A 25,872-nucleotide genomic window follows, 5' to 3' on the forward strand; every position below is an offset into this window, starting at 1 on the left:
TGCACCTATTTTCTATAAATGGGTGGTTTCCGAAACGTCACCCATTCCTTCTCTCCAGAGATGCTGCCTGACCCGCTGAGTTACTCCAGCACCCTGTGTCTTCTTGTGGATAACCCAGCATCTGTGTTTACAAAGATAGTGGTTTTCAAAAAAGTACCTAAAGTGCTGGAGTAACTCAACGGGTCAAGCGGCATCTCTGGAGAACATAGATAGGTGATGTTTCAGCTTGGGACCCTTCTTCAAACCAAGTCTAAAGAAGAGTCCTGACCTGAAACCTCACCTATCCATGTTCGCCAGAGATGCTGCCTGACCCGCTGAGTTACTCCAGCACTTTGTGCCCTTTTGTGTATTAACTAGCACCTGCAGTTCTTCGTTTCTACATTGTGATGATCATTGCCCAAGTTTGAGGAGTTCACCTCCTTCAAGACACTGAAGCGAATGGTCACACCATATTTGATGGTGGTCTTTAAACACCCCATGTAAGAAGTCCATAGTGTGTGTGTGTGTGTTGTGTCTCACCACCCTCACTAGGTGAATGAATCTCACCTTCCCATTCCATGTCCAGCACTGCCAATAAATGTGTAATGCCTACTATGCACCACCCCCCACAGTCAAAGTGGGGGTCCTTCACGAACAGGACATACATCAACGATCAAGTCTCTCGATCACAAACCCCACTCCAAGGAGCATCTTGCTACCGGGAGTCCCCGTTAAAGGTTGTGATCTGCCATTAGGGTACCCTCTAATGGTATGGAGGACCCAACATGGGGTGAACCGCCGAGAGGGACAACTGAGGGGCACTCGGTGGGAGGGGGGGGGCACCGAGAACTAAGGGGGAACCTGGTTTGCGTCAACATGAGAACACTTTGCAAATTTGTCGGCGCCCTTCGTGTGGCGACTCTTTGTATACCTTGGGTTCGCAAAGCAAGGAATATCACTGTGACCTGCCACACGTGACAATAAACTATCATTCATTCCAGTTAAAGAATGAATCTCGCCACAAAGTGCAAACCTCACTATCAGACCACCCCCCCCCCCCCCCCCCCCCCCCCCCCCCCCCCCACGGCAGTGTGTGGAGGATTACAAAGAGGCTGAGGTACCGACTGCCACATGGGGACGTGCATGAACGAAGAGCGGCGGAGTCCTTGACGGCCCGGGAGGTGCTTTAGATGTAACCGATGGCCATGAACGGGGCCCGCAACACGCCGACGCCGTGGTCACGGCAGGAGAGCGGGCGGTTGTGCTGGGAGCACCTCAGGATCAGCTGGAACTGCGTGGTGCCGCCGCCGTCCAGACCGTGGGCCTCCTTCATCAGCTTGAAGAGGAAGAGGGCGTCGAAAGCCAGCTCGCTCTCGGACCTGGTGTGCCAGATGATGTTCCTGCAGCGTAAACGTGGGAAGAGTGAGGAAACCAGCGAGCTAAGGACCTGGAACTAGCTCCAAACCAAACCAAGCCAAACCCAGCCAACTCCAAACCAAACCAAGCCCAGCCCAGCCAACTCCAAACCAAACCCAGCCAACTCCAAACCCAACCAAACCCAGCCAACTCCAAACCAAACCCAACCCAGCCAACTCCAAATCCAACACAACCAACTCCAAACACAACCAAACCCAGCCAACCCCAACCCAGCCAACTCCAAACCCAACCCAACCAACTCCAAACCCAACCAAACCCAGCCATCTCCAAACCAAACCAAACCCAGCCAACTCCAAACCCAACCAAACCCAGCCAACTCCAAACTCAACCCAGCCAACTCCAAACCCAACCCAGCCAACTCCAAACCCAACCCAGCCAACTCCAAATCCAACCTAACCAACTCCAAACCCAGCCAACTCCAAACCCAACCCAGCCCAGCCAACTCCAAACCCAACCCAGCCAACTCCAAACCCAACCCAGCCAACTCCAAATCCAACCCAACCAACTCCAACCCCAACCCAGCCAACTCCAAACCCAACCCAACCAACTCCAAACCCAACCAAACCCAGCCAACTCAAAATCCAACCCAGCCAACTCCAAACCCAGCCTAGCCAACTCCAAACCCAGCCAACTCCAAACCCAACCCAGCCCAGCCAACTCCAAACCCAACCCAGCCAACTCCAAACCCAACCCAGCCAACTCCAAATCCAACCCAACCAACTCCAAACCCAGCCAACTCCAAACCCAACCTATCCATGTTCTTCAGAGATGCTGCCTGACCCACTGAGTTACCCTAGCACTCTGTGAAACGTCACCTGTCCATGTTCTCCAACAGCTACAGGCATGGATAGAGTGGGTGTGGAGAGGATGTTTCCACTGGTGGGAGAGTCTAGGACCAGAGGTCACAGCCTCAGAATTAAAGGGCGCCCTTTTAGACAGGAGGTGAGGAAGAAATTCTTGAGTCAGAGGGTAATCTGTGGAACTCATTGCCACAGAGGTCTGTAGAGGCCAAAGTCAGTGGATATTTTTAAGGCAGAGGTGGACAAATTCTTGATCAGAACGGTTGTCAGGGATTATGGGGAGAAGGCAGGGGAATGAGATTAGGAGGCAGAGATCAGCCACGATTGAATGGCAGATTGGACTTGATGGGCCAAATGATCTAATTCCACTACTATAACTTGTGAACTTATGTAGGAAAAAAACCCTGCAGTTGCTCGTTTAAATCGAAGGAAGACACATAATGCTGGAGTAACTCAGCGGGTCGGGCAGCATCTCGTGAGAGAAGGAATGGGTGACGTTTCTTCCGTCTGAAGAATGGTCTCGACCCGAAATGTCACCCATTCCTTCTCTCCCGAGATGCTGCCTGACCCACCGAGCTACTCCAACATTTTGTGTCCACTTGTGAACTTGTGTCAACTATTGGATCTGACCTCCCCCTCTCTGTGTTGCTGTATCTGCAAACTGTTTGACAGTAGTCACGTATTGTCTTTTCTTTGATGTGGATAGCGTGCAACAAAAAAGCTTGTCACTGCACCTCGGCACAGGAGGACAATAATACTAAACTAAACCAAACTAAACTATTTCACTCAATGCCCCTTTTTTTCCCTTGCTTGTCACTGCCGTTGTTGTTGAGATGTTCGAACAAAATGATCAAAGTCTTCAGAATGGAAGGGGAGCTTTGAAGAAGGGTTCCGACCCGAAACGTCGCCTGGGGTAACAGCGGATCTGTTCCCACAGCCGACTTCTGAGGCCGGTCGGTGTCTCTGCCTCCCACTGGAACCAAAGGTGCCAGAAAATCGGTGGTGGGTCTGTACGCCGAATTTGAGGAAGGCCATTCTTGCCATTGAGGGAGTGCAGCGTAGGTGCACCGGGTTAATTCCCGGGATGGCGGGACTGACATATGGTGAAAGAATGTGTAAGAAAATAACTGCAGCTGCCGGTACAAATCGAAGGTATTTATTTCACAAAATGCTGGAGTAACTCAGGCAGGTCAGGCAGCATCTCAGGAGAGAAGGAATGGGTGACTTTTTCGGTCGAAGCCCTTCTTCAGACTGATCTGAATCTGATCTGATTCTTCAGTCTGAAGAAGGGTCTCGACCCGAAACGTCACCCATTCCTTCTATCCAGTGATGCTGCCTGTCCCGCTGAGATACTCCAGCATTTTGTGAAATAAATACCTATGATGAAAGAATGGATCGACTGGGCTTGTATTCACCGAAATCTAGAAGGATGAGAGGGGATCTTACAGAAACATTTAAAATTATTAAGGGATTGGACTGGCTAGATGCAGGAAAAATGTGCCCCAATGTTGGGGGAGTCCAGAACAAGGGGTCACAGTTTAAGAATAAGGGGTAGGCCATTTAGGACTGAGTTGAGGAAAAACAATTCCACAGATTCCAGAGCGTTGTGAATCTGTGGAATTCTCTGCCACAGAAGGCAGTGGAGGCCAATTCACTGGATGTTTTCAAGAGAGTTAGATATAGCTCTTCAGGCTAACGGAATCAAGGGATATGGGGAGAAAGCAGGAACGAGGTACTGATTCTGGATGGTCAGCCCATGATCATATTGAATGGCGGTGCTGGCTCAAAGGGTCGAATGGCCTACTCCTGCACCCATTTTCTATGTTTCTCCTTAATGCCCCTCTAGTTATAGCCTTCCCTGCCCTTGAAAAAAGTCTGTTGACAATCCATCTAATCTATGCACTATGTGATTTTAGAACCCTCAACTTCTTTCATTTGGGTTAAACAGTAACAGACGATCCAGACTCTTTGTTTTACTCAATCTGACCATTACTGCCAATAGAGGACAGACGCAAAATGCTGGAGTAACTCAGCGGATCAGACAGCATCTCTGGAGAAAGGGAATGGGCGATGTTTCGGGTCGAGACCCTTCTTCAGACTGAGAGTCGGGGGAGAGGGAGACGAGAGATACAGGCGGTGATGTAGAGAGATATATAGAACAAATGAATGAAAGATGTGCAAAAAGTGAACGATGATAAAGGAAACAGGCCATTGTTAGCCATGGGCTAGGTGAAAACGAGTTGCAGACAATGAGACTCAGCAAGACGACCATGAAGCTGGTACAACTTGGAGGTGGGACGGATGGAGAGAGAGGGGATGCAGGGGTTACTTGAAGTTCGACAAAATCAATAATGGGTTGTAAGCTGCCCAAGCCAAATATGAGCTGCTTTTCCTCCAATTTGCGTTTGGCCTCACTATAACAATGGAGGTGGCCTAGGACTCAGTCTGAAGAATGGTCTCGACCCGATACATCACCCATTCCTTTTCTCCAGAGACGCTGTCTGACACACTGAGCTACATCCAGCTTCTTGTGTCTACCTTCGGTTTAAACCGGCATCTGCAGTTCCTTCCCTACACATTCCCGGCAATATCCTTGTGTTTCTTCCCAGCACCCTCTCCAGTTTAATTCGGATGGCAAATGGAACTACACAGTATTACAGGTGAGGTCTCGCTGATGAGGACGCAGAGTGCTGGGTTACCTCAGCAGACCAGGCAGTCTCACTAATGTCTTGCACGATTTGGTGTAGTTTCGACATGCAGCGTGGAAACGGGCCCTTCGGCCCGAGTTCATCCCGACCAGCGATCCCCCCCTTACACTAGTCCCATCCTGCACACCAGGGCCGATTTACAGAAGCCAATTAACCTACAAATCCGCACGTCTTTGGGATGCGGGAGGAAACGGCAGAACACGGGGAAATCCCAAAAACCCACGCGGTCACGGGGAGAATGTACAAACTCCGTACGTTCAGCTCACGCGGTCAGGATGGGACCGGATTCCTGGCGCTGTAAGGCAGCAACTCTACCGGTGCATCTCCAATTGTAACATGCACAATCTCCAATTGTTCTGCAGTTGTACAGGGCCCTAGTGAGACCGCACCTGGAGTACAGTTTTGGTCTCCAAATTTGAGGAAGGATATTCTTGCTATTGAGGGCGTGCAGCGTAGGTTTACTAGGTTAATTCCCGGAATGGCGGGACTGTCATATGTTGAAAGACTGAGGCGACTAGGTTTGTATACACTGGAATTTAGAAGTATGAGAGGGGATCTTATCAAAACGTATAAGATTATTAAGAGGTTGGACACGTTAGAGGCAGGAAACGTGTTCCCAATGTTGGAGGAGTCCAGAACAAGGGGCCACATTTTAAGAATAAGGGGTAGGCCATTTAGAACGGAGATGAGGAAAAACCTTTTCAGTCAGAGAGTTGTGAATCTGTGGAATTCTCTGCCTCAGAAGGCAGTGGAGGCCGATTCTCTGAATGCATTCAAGAGAGCTAGATAGAGCTCTTAAGGATAGCGGAGTCAGGGGGTATGGGGAGGAGGCGGGAACGGGGTACTGATTGAGAATGATCAGCCATGATCACATTGAATGGCGGCGCTGGGTCGAAGGGCCGAATGGCCTCCTCCTGCACCTATTGTCTATTGTCTATCCCAATTTTGCCCTCAACGACGATGGCAAGCAAGACCTTCCTCACCACTGGTCTAATCGTGTCAACACTTGTTGTGGGTGTCATACTTCTAGTCCCAGTGTATACACTAGAGATACATCATTGATACCGATGGCCAGGGAAGGAGGTGGCTGGTCAAATGGCCTGTTTCTACCCTGTGTGGCTCGCTGAATCTAAGATGCTGTGCGTTGGATGATCTGTAAACGCATTAAGTAGTTTCTTCGCGAACTGTGCAATCCTTAAGATGAAACTCTGCCCAAAGGGTCATAATCCCAACCCCTTCTTAGTGGAAATTAAAGAAAAGCAGTGAAGAATTACTGTACAAATAGGTTTAGGGTGAGTGGGGCAACTTTGTCACAAAGAGGGTGATGGAACGAGCTGCCGAGGAAGTAGTCAAAGATAGCCACAAAATGCTGGAGTAACTCAGCGGGACGGGCAGCATCTCTGGAGAGAAGGAATGGGTGGAAGAGACCCTTCTTCAGACTCCACGTTTTGGGTGGAGACCCTTCTTCAGAAGTAGTCTAGGCAGGTACAATGACAACCTTTTGACAGCTACATGGATTCGATTTTTTGATTTTTTAGATTTAGAGATACAGCACGGAAACAGGCCCTTCGGCCCACCAGGTCCGCGCCGCCCAGCGATCCCCGCACACTAACACTATCCCACGCACACTAGGGACAATTTTTACATTTTACCCAGTCAATTAACCTACGAACCTGCACGTCTTTGGAGTGTGGGAGGAAAGCGAAGATCTCGGAGAAAACCCACGCAGGTCACTGGGAGAACGTACAAACTCCGTACAGACGGCGCCAGTAGTCGGGATCGAACCCGGGTCTCCGGCGCTGCATTCACTGTAAGGCAGCAACTCTACCGCTGCGCCACCGTGCCGCTGATGGGAAAGGTTCGGTGAAATTTGGGCCAAACGAAAGCAGATGGGACTCGCTTTGATAGAGCACCTTGGTTGGTGTGGGATCAGTCTGTACAGAGTTTGTACGTTCCCCCCGTGACCTGCGTGGGTTTTCTCCGAGATCTTCGGTTTCCTCCCACACTCCAAAGCCGTGCAGGTTTGTAGGTTAATTGGCATGGTAAACGTAAAAACTGTCCCTAATGGGCGGAGGATAGTGTTAATGTGCGGGGATCGCTGGTCGGCACGGACCCGGCTGGCCGAAGGGCCCGTTTCCGCGCTGTGTCACTAAAAAAAACTAAACTAAACTCCTCCGAGGAGCACTTTGAGATACAAAAATATGCAGCCCCCATTCGAACCCCGGTCACCAGTAAAGTCCCTGTGAACTGACACCCCCAGACGGGTCTCGAACCCACACACAGGGGGAAGTCTTTTAGGACCGAGATGAGAAAACATTTCTTCACACAGAGTGGTGAGTCTGTGGAATTCTCTGCCACAGAAGGTAGTTGAGGCCAGTTTATTGGGATCTGGGAATAACTGTGCATTGTTCCCTGAAGGTGGAATCTCATGTGGATAGGGTGGTGAAGAAGGCGTTTGGTATGCTTGCCTTTATAAATCAGAGCATCGAGTATAGAAGTTGGGATGTAATGTTGAAATTGTACAGGGCATTGGTGAGGCCAAATCTGGAGTATGGTGTGCAGTTCTGGTCGCCAAATTATAGGAAGGATGTCGACAAAATGGAGAGGGTACAGAGGAGATTTACTAGAATGTTGCCTGGGTTTCAGCACTTAGGCTACAGAGAGAGGTTGAACAGGTTGGGTCTTTATTCTTTGGAGCGTAGAAGGTTGAGGGGGGACTTGATAGAGGTTTTTAAAATTTTGAGAGGGACGGACAGAGTTGACGTGGGTAGGCTTTTCCCTTTGAGAGTGGGGAAGATTCCAACAAGGGGACATAGCTTCAGAATTGAGGGACAAAGGTTTAGGGGTAACATGAGGGGGAACTTCTTTACTCAGAGGGTTGTGGCTGTATGGAATGGGCTTCCGGTGGAAGTGGTGGAGGCTGGCTCGATTTTATTATTTAAGAGTAAATTGGATAGGTATATGGATAGGAGGGGATTGGAGGGTTATGGTCTGAGTGCAGGTAGATGAGACTAGGTCAGGGAGAATGGTCGGCGTGGACTGGTAGGGCCGGACAGGCCTGTTTCCATGCTGTAGTTGTTATATATGTTATATATGTTATATGTTATATTTAAGAGGGAGTTAGAAGTGGCCCTTGTGACTAAAGGGATCAGGGGTTATGGAGCGAAGGCAGGTACGGGTTACTGAGCTGGATGATCAGCCATGATCATATTGAATGGCGGTGCAGGCTCGAAGGGCCGAATGGCCTACTCCTGCACCTATTTTCTATGTTTCTAACCCCCGGCTTTGGAGGTCAGTGCCTTATCCATTAGACCACTGGGGCTGGTTGCCTAGTTGTGCCGTATAAAAAAACAGTCTCAGGTCCATGTTGCTCCAGTGACCACAGGCTCCACCCTCCCCACCCACCCATAGTGTTGCAGCCCCCTTACCGCGCCCTGGTGATTACGGTGGTGCTCCGCGTCTTCACCCTAATCTCTGCCTCCAGCAGCACTCTGTCCGGGTTGGCGATATTCAGGTGGAGCTGGGCCCGGAGTATGTTCACGAACAGGTACTCCGGCCTCAGGAAAAACTCCATCTCCCCGTCATCATCTGGGGGGGGGGGGGGGGACAAGAGACAGACACTTTGATCAGACCTTTTTGCTCTTCACCTGTCCGGCGTAAATGAATATAATCCCGCACGCCACAAGATGCCGGAGTAACTCAGCGGGTCAGGCAGCATCTCTGGAGGGAAAGAATGTGTGACGTTTCGGGTTCAGACTGAAGAAACGTCGCCCATTCCTTCTCTCCAGAGATGCTGCCCGTTTCCATTCCTTTCTCTCCAGAGATTCTCCCACCAGTCTTCCTGTCTCCGACTACATCCCATCTTTGTCCCACCCCCCTCCCCTGACATCAGTCTGAAGAAGGGTCTCGACCCGAAACGTCACCCGTTCCTTCTCTCCAGAGATGCTGCCTGACCCGCTGAGTTACTCCAGCATTCTGTGTCTACCTTCGATTTGTACCAGCATCTGCAGTTATTTTCCTATATAATCCTGCATATGTACAGTATAGATTTTCATCCCATTAACTCCAATTGCAGGATAAATGTTCCCCGATGTTGGGGGGAGTCCAGAACCAGGGGGGTCACACTGTTTAAGAATAAGGGTTAGGCCATTTAAGACTGAGATGAGGAAAAATGTTTTCACCCAGAGAGTTGTGAATCTGTGGAATTCTCAGCCACAGAAGGCAGTGGAGACCGATTCACTGGATGCAGAGGGAGTTAGATTTAGCTCTTCGGGCTAACAGAATCAAGGGATATGGGGAGAAAGCAGGAACGGGGTACTGATTCTGGATGACCAGCCATGATCATATTGAATGGCGCTGCTGGCTCGAAGGGCCGAACGGCCTACTCCTGCACCCACGTTCTATGTTTCTAAGACCTGGAATTGAAGTAAAACCATTCCATTGTACTTCAGTCTAAACATTACTCTTGTCATTAACTACTAGACAAAGGGGTGAGATTTTCAAAGATCTGCTTGTAACCTGTAGGTGGGACCTGCAGAAGCTGGTTTAAACCGAAGATAAGACACAAAATGCTGGAGTAACTCAGCGGGAGAGGCAGCATCTCTGGAGAGAAGGAATGGGTGACGTTTCGGTTCGAGACCCTTCCTCAGACCCATTCCTTCTCTCCAGAGATGCTGTCTGTCCCGTTGAGTTACTCCAGCATTTTATTTTGTGCCTATGCTTTCAAGAGAGAGTTAGATAGAGCTCTTAAGGATAGCGGAGTCAGGGGGCATGGGTGAGAAGGCAGGAACGGGGTACTGATCGTGAATGATCAGCCATGATCACATTGAATGGCGGTGCTGGCTCGAAGGGTCGAATGGCCTCCTCCTGCACCTATTGTCTACCTGTAACGCGTGTACACAAAGAACTGCAGATGCTGGTTTGCAAAAAAAGACACAAAGTGCTGGAGCAACTCAGCGGGTCAGGCAGCATCTGTGGAGTTGATGTTTCGAATTTTCAGACCCAATCTGAGGAAGGTTCCCAACCTGAAACCTTACCCATCCCCAAGTTCTCCAGAGATGCTGCCTGGCCCGCTGAGTTACTCCAGCACTCTGTGCACTTTTGCATAAACCAGCATCTGCAGTTCCTTGTTTCGGCAACCACAGTAGATGCAGTTGGATTCTTGGTTAAAGTTATACAATGTGTAGGATAGGCACAAAATGCTGGAGTAACTCAGCGGGTCGGGCAGCATCTCTGGAGAGGAGTGGGTGATGTCTTCGGGTCGAGACACTTCTTTCCAGAACAAGGGGTCACAGTTTAAGGATAAGGGGGAAGTCTTTTAGGACCGAGATGAGAAAGTTTTTTTTCACACAGAGAGTGGTGAATCTGTGGAATTCTCTGCCACAGAGGGTAGTTGAGGCCAGTTCATTGGCTATATTTAAGAGGGAGTTAGATGTGGCCCTTGTGGCTAAAGGGATCAGGGGGTATGGAGAGAAGGCAGGTACGGGATACTGAGTTGGATGATCAGCCATGCCATGCCATTAGCATTCATAGCAAGAGGATTTGAGTTTAGGAGCAGGGAGGTTCTGCTGCAGTTGTACAGGGCCTTGGTGAGACCGCACCTGGAGTATTGTGTACAGTTTTGGTCTCCTAACCTGAGGAAAGACATTCTAGCCTTAGAGGGAGTACAGAGAAGGTTCACAAGATTGATCCCTGGGTTGGCAGGACTTTCATATGAAGAAAGACTGGATAGAATAGGCTTGTACTCGCTGGAATTTAGAAGACTGAGGGGGGATCTTATTGAAACATATAAAATTCTTAAGGGGTTGGAGAGGCTAGATGCGGGAAGATTGTTCCCGATGTTGGGGAAGTTCAGAACCAGGGGTCACAGCTTAAGGATAAGGGGGAAGTCTTTTAGGACCGAGATGAGAAAACATTTCTTCACACAGAGTGGTGAGTCTGTGGAATTCTCTGCCACAGAAGGTAGTTGAGGCCAGTTCATTGGCTATATTTAAGAGGGAGTTAGATGTGGCCCTTGTGGCTAAAGGGATCAGGGGGTATGGAGAGAAGGCAGGTACTGGATACTGAGTTGGATGATCATATTGAATGGCGGTGCAGGCTCGAAGGGCCGAATGGCCTACTCCTGCCCCTACTTTCTATGTTTCCTTCTCTCAAGAGATTCTGCCCGACCCGCTGAGTTACCCCAGCATTTTGTGTCCACCGTCGATTTTTAACCAGCATCTGCATAACCATATACACAACGTGCAACGTGTCTCCGCAGGAGATACACGAGGCATCATCAAATGGCAAAATCAAACGCATCAATTCGCCTCTGTTCAGCAGTGCGAGAGAGTGCCAATATGCACCGCCTCTAACAACGACAGGAACCTTTCTTTTGCATGCTCCGCGTTAGGTTTAGTTTACAGCACAGAAACAGGCCCTTCGGCCCACCGAGTCCGTAGCGACCAGCGGATCACCCCTGCAAACTAACACTGGCTTTTCTGCGCTGTATCTCTCTAAGCTAAACAACCTCTCTAAAGAATCCACCCAAGCTTGGCCCATGTCCCGTTCACTGCACCCCCACCCTCTCCCCAAAACCCTGGAAAATCCCTTGGGATTTCCCCCCCCCTCCCCCCAACATTAAAACATCATCTCACATAAATGCAATTTAAGATAGACGTTCGCAGAGCCATACAGCTGTGACTCAGGCCCTTCGGCCCAACGCGTCCATGCTGACCAAGACCAACTAGTCTCATGAGTACGCATTCGGCCCATATACGTCTCCAAAACCTTTTCCTATCCGTGTTATAGTCATAAGAGTCAGAAAGCGTGGAAACAGGCCCTTCGGCCCAAGTTGTCCACACCGCCCAGCATGGGAAAACAGGGGGTAGGGAAAAAAACTGGCAGATGCTGGTAAAATGACCCAAAATGCTGGAGTAACTCAGCGGGTCGGGCAGCATCCCGGGAGAGAAGGAACGGGTGACGTTTCGGGTCGAGACCCTTCTTCAGACGAAGAGAGAAACATAGGTGCAGGAGGAGGCCATTCGGCCCTTCGAGCCTGTACGCACCGCCATTCAATGTGATCATGGCTGATCATTCTCAATCAGTACCCCGTTCCTGCCTTCTCCCCATACCCCCTGACTCCGCTATCCTTAAGAGCTCCATCCAGCTCTCTCTTGAATGCATTCAGAGAATTGGCCTCCACTGCCTTCTGAGGCAGAGAATTCCACAGATTCACAACTCTCTGACTGAAAATGTTTTTCCTCATCTCAGTTCTAAATGGCCTACCCCTTATTCTTAAACTGTGGCCCCTGGTTCTGGACTCCCCCAACATTGGGAACATATTTCCTGCCTCTAACGTGTCCAACCCCTTAATAATCTTATACGTTTGTGATCATGGCTGATCATTCTCAATCAGTACCCCGTTCCTGCCTTCTCCCCACACCCGCTATCCTTATGTATCTTGTGTAAGATCTTGTATCTGGTGGCCATCTCTTGCGAAGAGTCAACCGGGGACAATCTTTCCCTGGTGGCATCTCAATATCTCAACAAGGACAAGCAACATCCAAGCCCAACCAACGCTTGTACTCACGTCCCAGCAGACGTCCTTGGTAACCTTTGATGGTCCTGCAGGGGTACCCGAACTTGCAGCAGCTGTAGAAGCGCTTCATGAACATCATGAGGTGCCAGAGGGGGAAGACCTTCCAGGGGGGCTCGGTGGAGGCGGTGGTCACCGTGACCCGGTACAGGACGCTGCCGGAGACCAGAGCGGCCGCCCCGCCGCTCACCGCCGACCACGTCTCGCCAGCCTTGGAGCAGTGGAGGTGCCTCAAGCCGACCACGGTCTCCCTCCTGCCCACCCGCTTGCTGCTGCTGCTGGCGTCCTCCCCCTCCGTCCCCACCTCCATCTCCTTCTCCACCTCCATCTCCTTCTCCACCTCCATCTCCAAGCGTCCGCTGAGGAACTCGTGGAAGAGCCGCTGGTCCTCGGCATCTTCTCTCTCGACGGGCATGGCCGGCACAAGGTGCAAGAGGGTGGACAGGGACAGGCAGAGGGACAGGCACAGGGCGGCTCGGTACATGGTCGCGACAGCCAAAGCAAAAAACCCCTTCCCCACTCGCGACACACACACACTGTCTGAGCAGGGCCGGCAATTGGAGAGAGTGGGGACTGACTGATACGGTCAGACTGGCGTCTGCAATCTCCACACAACGCATTAGCAGCCGGGCCAATGTGGGTGGGTGGGTGGGTGGGTGTGCCCCTGGCTGATGCCCACTGAACACTAAACACATTAGCCTATGAATGGGGAGCAAACACTCTCCCGAGGTGTCTCCTGAATGCTTCAGATCAACACAAACAAAGGGACAACTACAGACCCCAATGGTTACAGTCATACAGCGGCCCAACTTGCCCACACCGACCAACATGTAACAATAATAATAATCATAATAATAATAATCATAATAATAATTATCATAATAATAATCATAATAATAATAATAATAATAATAATAATAATAATAATAATAATAATAATAATAATAATAATCATGTTATTAATAATAACAATAATAACACATGGCATACCTGTGTGGTACCTCAGCTGCATGGAGGCAGAAAGGAAAGCTCTACAGCGGGTAGTCCATAGAGCTCAGAGGGCCATCGGAACACAGCTACCAGACTTGGAGGGCATCTACAACACACGATGCCTCAGAAAAGCCACCAGCATCCACAAAGACTCTTCACACCCCTGCAACAGTCTGTTCGAACTCCTTCCATCGGGCAGACGATACAAGGCCTTCTACGCCCGCACCTCCAGACTCAGGAACAGCTTCATCCCCAGGGCCATAGCTGCTATGAACCGGTCCTGCTGAGCCGGATGGCCACAACGCATAGATCAACTTGCACTTTACCCTGTCTAAAAACTGTTACAATTGTTTCGTTTCGTTGGGTTGCTGTTAATTACTTAAATTATTGCATCGTATGGGAGGCGCATTCCCAATCTCGTTGTACCCCTGGGTACAATGACAATAAAGATATATTGTATTGTATTGTATTGTATTGTATAACAATGATAATAACAATAATAATACTACTAATAATAAAAATAATAACAATGATAATAAAAACAATAATAATAACAATAATAATAATAACAATAATAATAATAATATTAATAATAACAATAAAAACAATAATAATAACAATAATATTAATAATAACAATAACAATAATAATAACAATAATAACAACAACAACCATAATAATAATAATAATCATATTAATAATAATAATAGCAATAATAATAATAATCATCATCATCATCATAATAACAATAACAATAACAATAACAATAACAATAACAATAACAATAACAATAATAATAATAATAATAATAATAATAATAGTAATAATAACAATAACAATAATAATAACAATAAAATAATAATCATTATAATAATAACAATAATAATAACAATAATAATAATGATAATAACAATAATAACAATCATCATAATAATAACAATAATAATAATAATAACAACAATAATAATAACAATAATAATAATAATAACAACAACAACAATAATAATAATAACAATAATAATAATAATAACAACAACAATAATAATAACAATAATAATAACTATAATAATAATAACAATAATGATAATAACAATAATAACAGTAGTAATAATAATAATAACAATAAAAATAATAATCATCATCATAATAATAATAATAGAAACATAGAAACATAGAAACTAGGTGCAGGAGTAGGCCATTCGGCCCTTCGAGCCTGCACCGCCATTCAATATGATCATGGCTGATCATCCAACTCAGTATTCTGTACCTGCCTTCTCTCCATACCCTCTGATCCCTTCAAGGGCCACATCTAACTCCCTCTTAAATATAGCCAATGAACTGGCCTCAACTACCTTCTGTGGCAGAGAATTCCACAGACTCACCACTCTCTGTGTGAAGAAATGTTTTCTCATCTCGGTCCTAAAAGACTTCCCCCTTATCCTTAAGCTGTGACCCCTGGTTCTGGACTTCCCCAACATCGGGAACAATCTTCCCGCATCTAGCCTCTCCAACCCCTTAAGAATTTTATATGTTTCTATAAGATCCCCCCTCAGTCTTCTAAATTCCAGCGAGTATAAGCCTAGTCTATCCAGTCTTTCTTCATATGAAAGTCCTGCCATCCCAGGGATCAATCTGGTGAACCTTCTCTGTATTCCCTCTAAGGCTTGAATGTCTTTCCTCAGATTAGGAGACCAAAACTGTACACAATACTCCAGGTGCGGTCTCACCAAGGCCCTGTAGAACTGCAGCAGAACCTCCCTGCTCCTATACTCAAATCCTCTTGCTATGAATGCTAACATACCATTCGCTTTCTTCACTGCCTGCTGCACCTGCACGCTTACTTTCAATGACTGGTGCACCATGACACCCAGATCACGTTGCATCTCCCCTTTTCCTAATTGGCCACCATTCAGGTAATACTCTGCTTTCCTGTTCTTGCCGCCAAAGTGGATAACCTCACATTTATCCACATTATATTGCATCTGCCATGCATTTGCCCATTCGCCTAATCTATCCAAGTCACTCTGCAGCCTCCTAGCATCCTCCTCGCAGCTAACACTGCCACCCAGCTTCGTGTCATCCGCAAACGTAGAGATGTTGCATTCAATTCCCTCGTCCAAATCATTAATATATATTGTAAATAACTGGCACTGAGCCTTGCGGTACCCCACTAGTCACTGCCTGCCATTCCGAAAAGGACCCGTTTATTCCTACTCTTTGCTTCTTGTCCGCCAACCAATTCTCTATCCACCTCAACACTGAACCCCCAATACCATGTGCTTTAAGTTTGTACACCAATCTCCTATGTGGGACCTTGTCGAAGGCCTTCTAAAAGTCCAGATATAACACATCGACTGGTTCACCCTTATCCACTCTACTAGTTACATCCTTGAAAAATTCTATAAGATTCGTCAGACATGATTTGCCTTTCATAAATCCATGCTGACTTTGTCCGATGATTTCACCACTTTCCAAATGTGATGCTATCACATCTTTAATAACTGACTCTAGCATTTTCCCCACTACCAATGTCAGGCTAACTGGTCTATAATTCCCCGTTTTCTCTCTCCCTCCCTTTTTAAAAAGTGGGGTTACATTAGCTACCCTCCAATCCTCAGGAACTACTCCAGAATCTAAGGAGTTTTGAAAAATTATCACTAATGCAACCACTATTTCTGGGGCTACTTCCTTAAGCACTCTGGGATGCAGCCTATCTGGCCCTGGGGATTTATCTGCCTTTAATCCATTTAATTTACCTAACACCACTTCCCGACTAACCTGGATTTCCCTCAGTTCCTCCATCTCATTAGACCCCCGGTCCCCTGCTATTTCCGGCAGATTGTTTATGTCTTCCTTAGTGAAGACAGAACCAAAGTAGTTGTTCAATTGGTCTTCCATCTCCTTGTTCCCTGTGATCAATTCACCTGTTTCCGACTGCAAGGGACCTACATTTTTCTTAACTAGTCTTTTTCTCTTCATTATTATTAATAATAATAACAACAACAACAACAACAATAATAACAACAATAATAATAATAACAACAATAATAACAACAGTAGTAATAATAATAATAATAATAATAATAATAATAATAATAATAATAATAATAATAATAATAATAATAATAATAATAATAATAATAACAATAATAATAATAAAAATAATAATAACAATAACAACAGCAATAATAATAATAATAATAATAACAATAACAACAGCAATAATAATAATAATAATAACAACAGTAATAATAATAATAATAATAATAATACAAATAAACTTGACTTGATATAGAAACACAGAAAATAGGTGCAGGAGGAGGCCATTCAGCCCTTCGAGCCAGCACCGCCATTCATTGTGACCATGGCTGATCGTCCACAATCAGTAACCCGTGCCTGCCTTCTCCCCATATCCCTTGATTCCACTAGCCCCTAGAGCTCTATCTAACTCTCTCTTAAATCCATCCAGTGATTTGGCTTCCACTGCCCTCTGTGGCAGAGAATTCCACAAATTCACAACTCTCTGGGATAGCGGAGTCAGGGGTTATGGGGAGAAGGCAGGAACGGGGTTCTGATTGAGAATAATCAGCCATGATCACATTGAATGTCGGTGCTGGCTCGAAGGGCCAAATGGCCTCCTCCTTGCACCTATTGTCTATGGTCTATTGTCTAAGTTGCCCACACATGCCCCAACTACACTCGTCCCACCTGCCTACATGTGGCCCATATCCTGAACCTGATAGCGACAAAAAGCTGGAGTAACTCAGTGGGACGGGCAGCATCTCTGGAGAGAAGGAATGGGTGACGTGTCGGGTCAAGGCCCTTCTTCAGACTAGGTCTAAACCTGTCCTATCCATGTACCTGTCAACATGTTTCTTATACATTGTGATAGTACCTGCCTCAACTTTCTCCTCTGGCTGCTAATTCCATGTAGCTGCCACCCTGAGTGTAAAAACATGATGCCTCAGGTTCCTAGTAAATCATTCCCTCCCCCACCCCCCTCCACCACCCCACTCCACCACCCTCACCTTAAACCTACGTCCACTGGTTCTCGATTCCAATACTCTAGGTAAAAGAGTATTTACCCCATCTCTTCCTCTCGTGATAGACAATAGACAATAGGTGCAGGAGGAGGTCATTCAATGTGATCATGGCTGATCATTCTCAATCATGTGATTGAGGTGATCTACAGGTGATCTTGTACACCTGTTGAATATCACACTCATCCGCCTTAGCTCCAAGGAATAACCTGGTCAACCTTTCCCCACAGCTGAAGAAGGGTCTCGACCAGAAAAGTCACCCATTCCTTCTCTCCAGAGATGCTGCCTGACCCGCTGAGTTACTCCAGCATTTTTTCCTCTCTCTCTCTCTCTGTCCTTACTCTGCTTGCACCTCGAGTCCTGGCAACACCCTCGTAAATCCTTTCTGCTGCCTTTCCTCTCTGACACTATGCTATGCCTCTGTTCATCAAAACTGACCCGAATGAAATGTTGAAACACAACCTCAGGCTCGGAGAAAGAAAAGACTATATGTTTTAGAAGGTAAGCCCGCTGATTACCAGGCTCCTGGTAAGCTGCATTGTTACCTGATTATAGTCGTTTAAGTAGTCATTCACACATTGTTTGAGTGCCTTAATGGCCAATTCACACCAGACCCTCTGCTTGAATAACCTGGTTTTATGATGCAGCTTCTAGATAGTCAACAGTAAATGCCAATGGTTTGTGGTTACTGAATGTTTGCCTTGCAAAAACCCTACTGAAATCACTTTAACTTGCTTTGAGGTGAGAGGGGCAAAGTTTAAAGGAGGTTTCTTTACACTGAGGGTCGGGGTTGCCAACTTTCTAACTCACAAATAAGGGACAAAAGGTGACATCACCGCCCCACGCGACCTCACCCAGCCAGCGGCCACGTGCTCCCGCTCCACCAATGGTGGCCGCCCGGGCCAGGAGGCGGGTTGCTATGCAACCTCTGTCAGGCAAACACACTCGACCCCGCTCCCCGAACACACTCCGTTAGCCTACACTGTCCGGGCCTACAGCGGCCCCCGGGCCTACAGTGTCTGGGCCTACAGTGTCCGGGACTACACTGTCCGGGCCTACACTGTTTGGGCCTAGAGCGCCCCCCAGGCCTAATACGGGACAAGGGCGGTCTCGTACGGGACAAACAAATTTAGCCCAAAATACGGGATGTCCCGGCTAATACGGGACAGTTGGCAACCCTAACTGAGGGTGGTGAGTGTCTGGAACATGGAGGTAGATACTGTCATGGCGTTTAAGAGATTTTTAGATAGGCACATGGATAAGGAAAGCATGGAATTTATACGGATTAGGCAGATAACAGTTGATCCAGGCATCTTGGTTCGGCAAAGATATTGTGGGCCGGAGGGCCTACTGTTGTGCTTTTTAGTTTTAGTTTTAGAGATACAGCGTGGAAACAGGCCTTCACAACCCACCGAGTCCACGCCAGCCAATGACCACTATCACTATCCTACACACTAGGGGCAAGTTACAGAAGCCAACTAGCCTACAAACCTGCACGTCTTTGGAATGTGAGAGGAAACCCGGAGCACCTGGAGAAAACCCACGTGGTCACTGGAAGAACGTGAAAACTCCGCACAGGCAAGCACCCGTGGTCAGGATCGAACCCGGGTCTCCGGCGCTGTAAGGCAGCAACTCTACCGCTGCATCGTTCTAAGTTCTAAACCCATAAACTCACAAAATGAAGGCAGAATTTTCACTAGCATGCCCCAAAAGCCACTAAAATTATAGCACGCAATTCATAAAACAGTGAAGTGTCGTGGAATAAAAATGCAAAACGGCTTCTTCAGAATCCAGTGCGTGCTGCAGCCTTAGCTCATTGTGATCCATATTAATGATTCATGATTTGGGGAACAATTTCATTAACAAGGTTACTAAGATTGCAGATGAGACCAAAACTGCAGGCCCAAGGAGTAGCGAAGAAGCTTATTTAAGGTTACAACAGGGTCTGGATGAAATAGGGAAGTGGTCTGAGGAATGGCAGATGGAATTTAACTTGGACAAGTCAGAGGTCTTTCATTTTGCTAAGTTTAGACTTTAGAGATACAGCGCAGAAACAGGCCCTTCGGCCCACCGAGTCCGCGCCGACCAGCGATCCCCGCACACTAACACTATCCTACACACTGGGGACAATTTACAATTCACAGAAGCCAATCAGCCTACAAACCTGCACATCTTTGGAATGTGGGAGGAACCCGGAGAAAACTCATACGGTCACGGGAAGAATGTGCAAACTCCGTACCGACAGAGCCTGTGGTCAGTATCGAACCCGGGTCTCCGGCGCTGTAAGGCAGCAACTCTACCGCTGCGCCACCGTGCCGCCCACTTGTTCGTGATTCCTCATCTCTGGGAAAACTTCAGCCTCAAGGCTTGGTGTCTTCACAGACATTGTGGGCCGAAGGGCCTGTTCCTGTGCTGTACTGTCCTAAGCTTTACGACTGGGGATATAGTACCATTGCTTGTATGTGCCACACCTCCCTTCCAGTTGAATAACAACAGTGTTATCAACTGACACACCCCGTACTCAAAATACTGTCTCCTTGGTACAACACTTTCCCATTAATCCTCCAGAGGTGTGAAATTCCTGAATTGTGACTACCACCACCGAGGCTGCCTCGCCAACAGTCTGTCTGTCCTTTAAACTGTTTTTATTATTTTAAGTATGTGTTCAAATATGTTTTAGTGTTCCTTGGTTTGTTTTATGTGGGGGGTGGGGGGGAATTGGGGGAAACTTTTTTTCAATCTCTTACCTCGCTCGATGTGATTTTTCTCCATGTCGTATCTCCGTCCCCACTGCGGCCTAACATCGAGGAGTTGGCGGCCTTTCCTGGAGACCGGCCCGGCGCTTCATGCCGCGGGCGCGGCGCGGACTTTAACGTCGCGGGGCTTGCGATCCTTTGCCGGGGATCGACTGCGGAGAGCTCCGACTGCGGGGCCTGTTGATTTTAACACCGTGAAGCCCGCGGTCTCTGGTAAGAAGAGGCCGACTCGGGAGCTCCGTGCCGCGGAGAGAGTTTCAACCGTCCTGACGCGGGGAGTTTCGATCGCCCCGACGCGAGGGCCTCGGACAGTCGGCAGCAGCGACTACGGACGGTTCAACAGCCCCGACCGCCGGTGAACAACGAGGAAGATGATTGAACTTTATTACCTTCCATCACATTTAGAAGGATGAGAGGAGATCTTATCGAAACGTATAAGATTATTAAGGGGTTGGACACGTTAGAGGCAGGAAACATGTTCCCAATGTTGGGGGAGTCCAGAACCAGGGGCCACAGTTTAAGAATAAGGGGTCGGCCATTTAGAGCGGAGATGAGGAAAAACTTTTTCAGTCAGAGAGTTGTGAATCTGTGGAATTCTCTGCCTCAGAAGGCAGTGGAGACCAATTCTCTGAATGCATTCAAGAGAGAGCTAGATAGAGCTCTTAAGGATAGCGGAGTCAGGGGGTATGGGGAGAAGGCAGGAACGGGGTACTGATTGAGAATGATCAGCCATGATCACATTGAATGGCGGTGCTGGCTCGAAGGGCCGAATGGCCTCCTCCTGCACCTATTGTCTATTATCTATAGTGAGGAATGTGGAATCCGGAAGTTTATGTTAAGTTTTATTTGATGTGGCTGTGTGTCTTGTTGCTTTTCACTTAGTATGGCAACTCAGATTTCACTGCACCTTAATTGGTGCATGTGACAATAAATTGGTCTTGAAATCTTGACGTTGAGATTACCTCAGATTATAATGCCACATATCTACGCACCTAAGTGGGCAGGCTAAATCCACTGACTAGAAACCTTAAGTTTTTTCCTTACACAGAGGGTGATGGGTGCCTGGAACATGCTGCCAGGGCGGGGTGGTGAAGTCAGATATGACAGTGGCGTTTAATTGACTTTCGGAAAGGTGCATAGGAAAATAACTGCAGACGCTGGTTTAGACGCTGCAGACTCAGGTTCGATCCTGACTACGGGCGCCGTCTGCACGGAGTTTGTACGTTCGCCCCGTGACCTGCGTGGGTTTCCTCCGAGATCTTCGGTTTCCACCCACACTCCAAAGACGTACAGGTATGTAGGTTAATTGGCTGGGCAAAATGTAAAAATTGTTCCTAGTGGGTGTAGGATAGTGTTAGTGTGTGGGGGGATCGCTGGGCGGCGTGGACCCGGTGGGCCGAAGGGCCTGTTTCCGCGCTGTATCTCTAAATTAAAATTTAAAATTAAAATTAAATCAAAGGTATCACAAAATGCTGGAGTAACTCAGCGGGTCAGGCAGCATCTCTTGAGAGAAGGAATGGGTGACGTTTCGGGTCGAGACCCTTCTTCAGACTGAAGAAATGGTCTGACGAAGGGTCTCAACCCGAAACGTCACCCATTCCTTCTCTTCCAGAGAGATGCTGCCTGACCCGCTGAGTTACTCCAGCATTTTGTGACACCTTCGGAAAGGTGCATGTATATACACTATGTGCAGGGAATGGAGCAATATGGATCATGCACAGGCAGATAAGAGTTGGTCTTGGCATCATGTTCGGTACAGAAATTGTGGGCTGAAGTGTCTGTTCTTGTGCTTTGGTTTAGTTTAGAGATACAGCGCGGAAACAGGCCCTTCAGGCCCTCCAGGTTTGTGCTGACCAGCGATCCCCGCATACTAGCACTATCCCACACACACGAGGGTCAAAGCCAATTGACCTACAAACCCGTATGTTTTTGGAGTGTGGGGGGGGAACCGGAGCACCCGGGGAAAACCCACGCAGTCACGGGGAGAAAGTACAAACTCCGTAGAGACAGCACTTGTGGTCAAGATCGAACCCGGGTCTCAGGTGCTGTGAGGCAACATCTTCACCGCTGCGCCATTGTGCTGCACTGATTCCTCGCTGGGCCTGGTGGCTAGCGAGCCTCTCTTAGATAAATAGGAACAAGAAACTGCAGGCGCTGGTTTACAAAATAAAAGACACAAAGTGCTGGAGATGTGGAGGAAAATAACTGCAGATGCTGGTGCAAATCGAAGGTATCGCAAAATGCTGGAGTAACTCAGCGGGTCAGGCAGCATCTCGGGAGATAAGGAATGGGTGACGTTTCGGGTCGAGACCCTTCTTCAGACTGAGTAAGAGAATAACTGCAGATGCTGCTACGATCAGTCTGAAGAAGGGTCTCGACCCGAAACGTCGTCCATTCCTTCTCTCCTGAGATGCTGCCTGACCTGCTGAGTTACTCCAGCATTTTGTGAATAAATACCTTCTTCAGACTGATGTCAAGGGAGGGGGGGCGGGACAAAGATAGGATGTAGTAGGAGACAGGAAGACTAGTGGGAGAACTGGGAAGGGGGAAGGAGGAAGGGGACAGAGAGGGCTATTGAGGGCGTGCAGCGTAGGTTTACTAGGTTAATTCCCGGAATGGCGGGACTGTCATATGTTGAAAGACTGGAGCGACTAGGCTTGGATACACTGGAATTTAGAAGGAAGAGAGGAGATCTTATCGACAGGTATAAGATTATTAAGGGGTTGGACACGTTAGAGGCAGGAAACATGTTCCCAATGTTGGGGAAGTCCAGAACAAGGGGCCACAGTTTAAGCACGGTGGCGCAGCGGTAGAGTTGCTGCTTTACAGCGAATGCAGCGCCGGAGACTCAGGTTCGATCCTGACTACGGGTGCTGCACTGTAAGGAGTTTGTACGTTCTCCCCGTGACCTGCGTGGGTTTTCTCCGAGATCTTCGGTTTCCTCCCACACTCCAAAGACGTACAGGTATGTAGGTTAATTGGCTGGGTAAATGTAAAAAATTGTCCCTAGTGGGTGTAGGATAGTGTTAATGTACGGGGATCGCTGGGCGGCGCGGACTTGGTGGGCCGAAAAGGCCTGTTTCCGCGCTGTATATATATGATATATGATAATAAGGGGTAGGCCATTTAGAACTGAGATGAGGAAAAACTTTTTCAGTCAGAGAGTTGTGAATCTGTGGAATTCTCTGCCTCAGAAGGCAGTGGAGGCCAATTCTCTGAATACATTCAAGAGAGAGCTGGATAGAGCTCTTAAGGATAGCGGAGTCAGTGGGTATGGGGAGAAGGCAGGAACGGGGTACTGATTGAGAATGATCAGCCATGATCACATTGAATGGCAGTGCTGGCTCGAAGGGCCGAATGGCCTCCTCCTGCACCTATTGTCTATTGAGAGGGACAGAGGAACTATCTGAAGTTAGAGAAGTCAATGTTCACACGGCTAGGGTGCTGGAGTTATTCAGCGGGTCAGGCAGCATCTCTGAAGAACACGCAGAGGTCTCCTTCTTCTTGTGTTTGAGGCAGCAGAAATTATGTAACGCCCTCCAGGCGCTGTGTGTAGCCAGTGCAATGTGCTGTTGTCGAGAGCCGTGAGGTCTACCCCTCCACCAGGAGGGCGGAGGACAGTGCAGTCGAACATGCCCTGCTGCGCTGTTTGCTGGTCTGCTCCACACACGCAGGCTGCTGACGGACGCAACCCCCAACGATGCACGTTGGCGTTGAACCGGCCGACCCCCTGTGCCGAGCCGGTTCAGAGCGACCCTCTCATTGGGGGGCGTGTCCGAGCCGGGTGGGGCTTTGATTGTTCGGTGCGACAGTGAATTGAGGAGTGTTTTGGGTCGGGGGGCCCTTCCTCAGACCATAAATGTAACCTATCCATATTCCCCAGAGATGCTGTCTGACCTGCTGAGTTAGTCCAGCACTTTTATCTTTTTTTCCCCTCTTAGATAACTGGTTAGTCCGTGTGTGTGAATGGAGTGTGAATTGGTCAAATCTGGATAATCCTGGATTTGCCAAAGATACTGGATTTGGGACCGACCTCTCTTTCAGACTGAAGAAGGGTCTCGACCCGAAACATCACCCATTCCTTCTCTCCCGAGATGCTGCCTGACCTGCTGAGTTACTCCAGCATTTTGTGAATAAAAAGCAGTCCTCTTTCTTACAGTTTCCTTTCTGCCCAACCAATTGTTCAAGCCCTTTTGATTGCAACATGCGCCTTAATTTAGTTCAACAAAGAAATTGACAAGTTACTAAAGAACTGGATAATACTGGGTTTGCACTTATCCCCAAAGTTCAGCAGGGGACAGGCTAGTTTTCTTTCAGCTGTCCAATCTTGCATTAAATGATATACCCTTTTTTAGCCTGTAGGAAGGAACTGCAGATGCCGGTTTAGACACAGAATGCTGGAGTAACTCAGCGGGACAGGCAGCGTCACTGGAGAGAAGGAATGGGTGACGTTTCGGGTCGAGACCCTTCTTCAGGCTCCTGTACACAGTAGACCGTTCGATTGTAATCACGTAAAGTACAGACTGAATAGCACGCCACAAAAAAGCTTTTCACTGTACCTCGGTACACGTGACCAATAATAAACTGAACTAAACTTGCACGTCTGAAGAAGGGTCTCGACCCGAAACGTCACCCATTCCTTCTCTCCTGAGATGCTGCCTGACCTGCTGAGTTACTCCAGCATTTTGTGAATAAATACCTTTGATTTGTACCAGCATCTGCAGTTATTTTCTTATATATAAACTTGCACCTCGACTCAGTGGGCTTTTCTGTACATCTGCACCGGGGGCCACAGTCTTAGAATAAAGGGGAGGCCGTTTAAAACTGAGGTGAGAAGGAATTTTTTCACCCAGAGAGTTGGGAATTTGTGGAATTCTCTGCCTCAGAGGGCAATGGAGGCCAATTCACTGGATGAATTTAAAAGAGAGTTAGATAGAGCTCTTGGGGGCTAGCGGAATCAAGGGATATGGGGAGAAGGCAGGCACGGGTTACTGATTGTGGATGATCAGCCATGATCACAATGAATGGCGGTTCTGGCTCGAAGGGCCGAATGGCCTCCTCCTGCACCTATTTTCTATGTTTCTATCTGTACTAACTAGCTATGATAGAATGTCGGAGTGGACCCTATGAGCTGAATGGCCTAATTCTCCTCCTGTACCTTGTGAAAGGCTGAGATGAGGGACTCTGGTCAGAATTTTTAAAATAAGTACCAAAATGAGTCATAACTGACAACGCTATGAATAGAGAACTGGGAAATGGGTTTCATCTAATTAATTAACTGCGATTTTTCTGGCTGCATTCACAAGCCTGGCTGAATGGCTTCCTCTCTGTAGCGTAAATTATTGTCATTTGGCAAACTACAGGGGTGAAGATGTCACCCGGAGGCTTGGCCATGCCAGCTGTCCTTGCGATGCTTCTGATAACCCTCCTCTGCACAGCCACACAGGGAGAATAATGCATCTTCGAGATGCTCGACAAAAACCTTGTTGTTATTCCACCCTAAGCATTTCAACGCATGCACATAGTCACGCACTGAAACGGTGATCGCGGCACCCATGTGATATCATTATCATCGCTGTTGATATG

Source organism: Rhinoraja longicauda, chromosome 25 (genome assembly GCF_053455715.1).
Source record: "Rhinoraja longicauda isolate Sanriku21f chromosome 25, sRhiLon1.1, whole genome shotgun sequence".
Taxonomy (NCBI): Eukaryota; Metazoa; Chordata; class Chondrichthyes; order Rajiformes; family Arhynchobatidae; genus Rhinoraja; species Rhinoraja longicauda.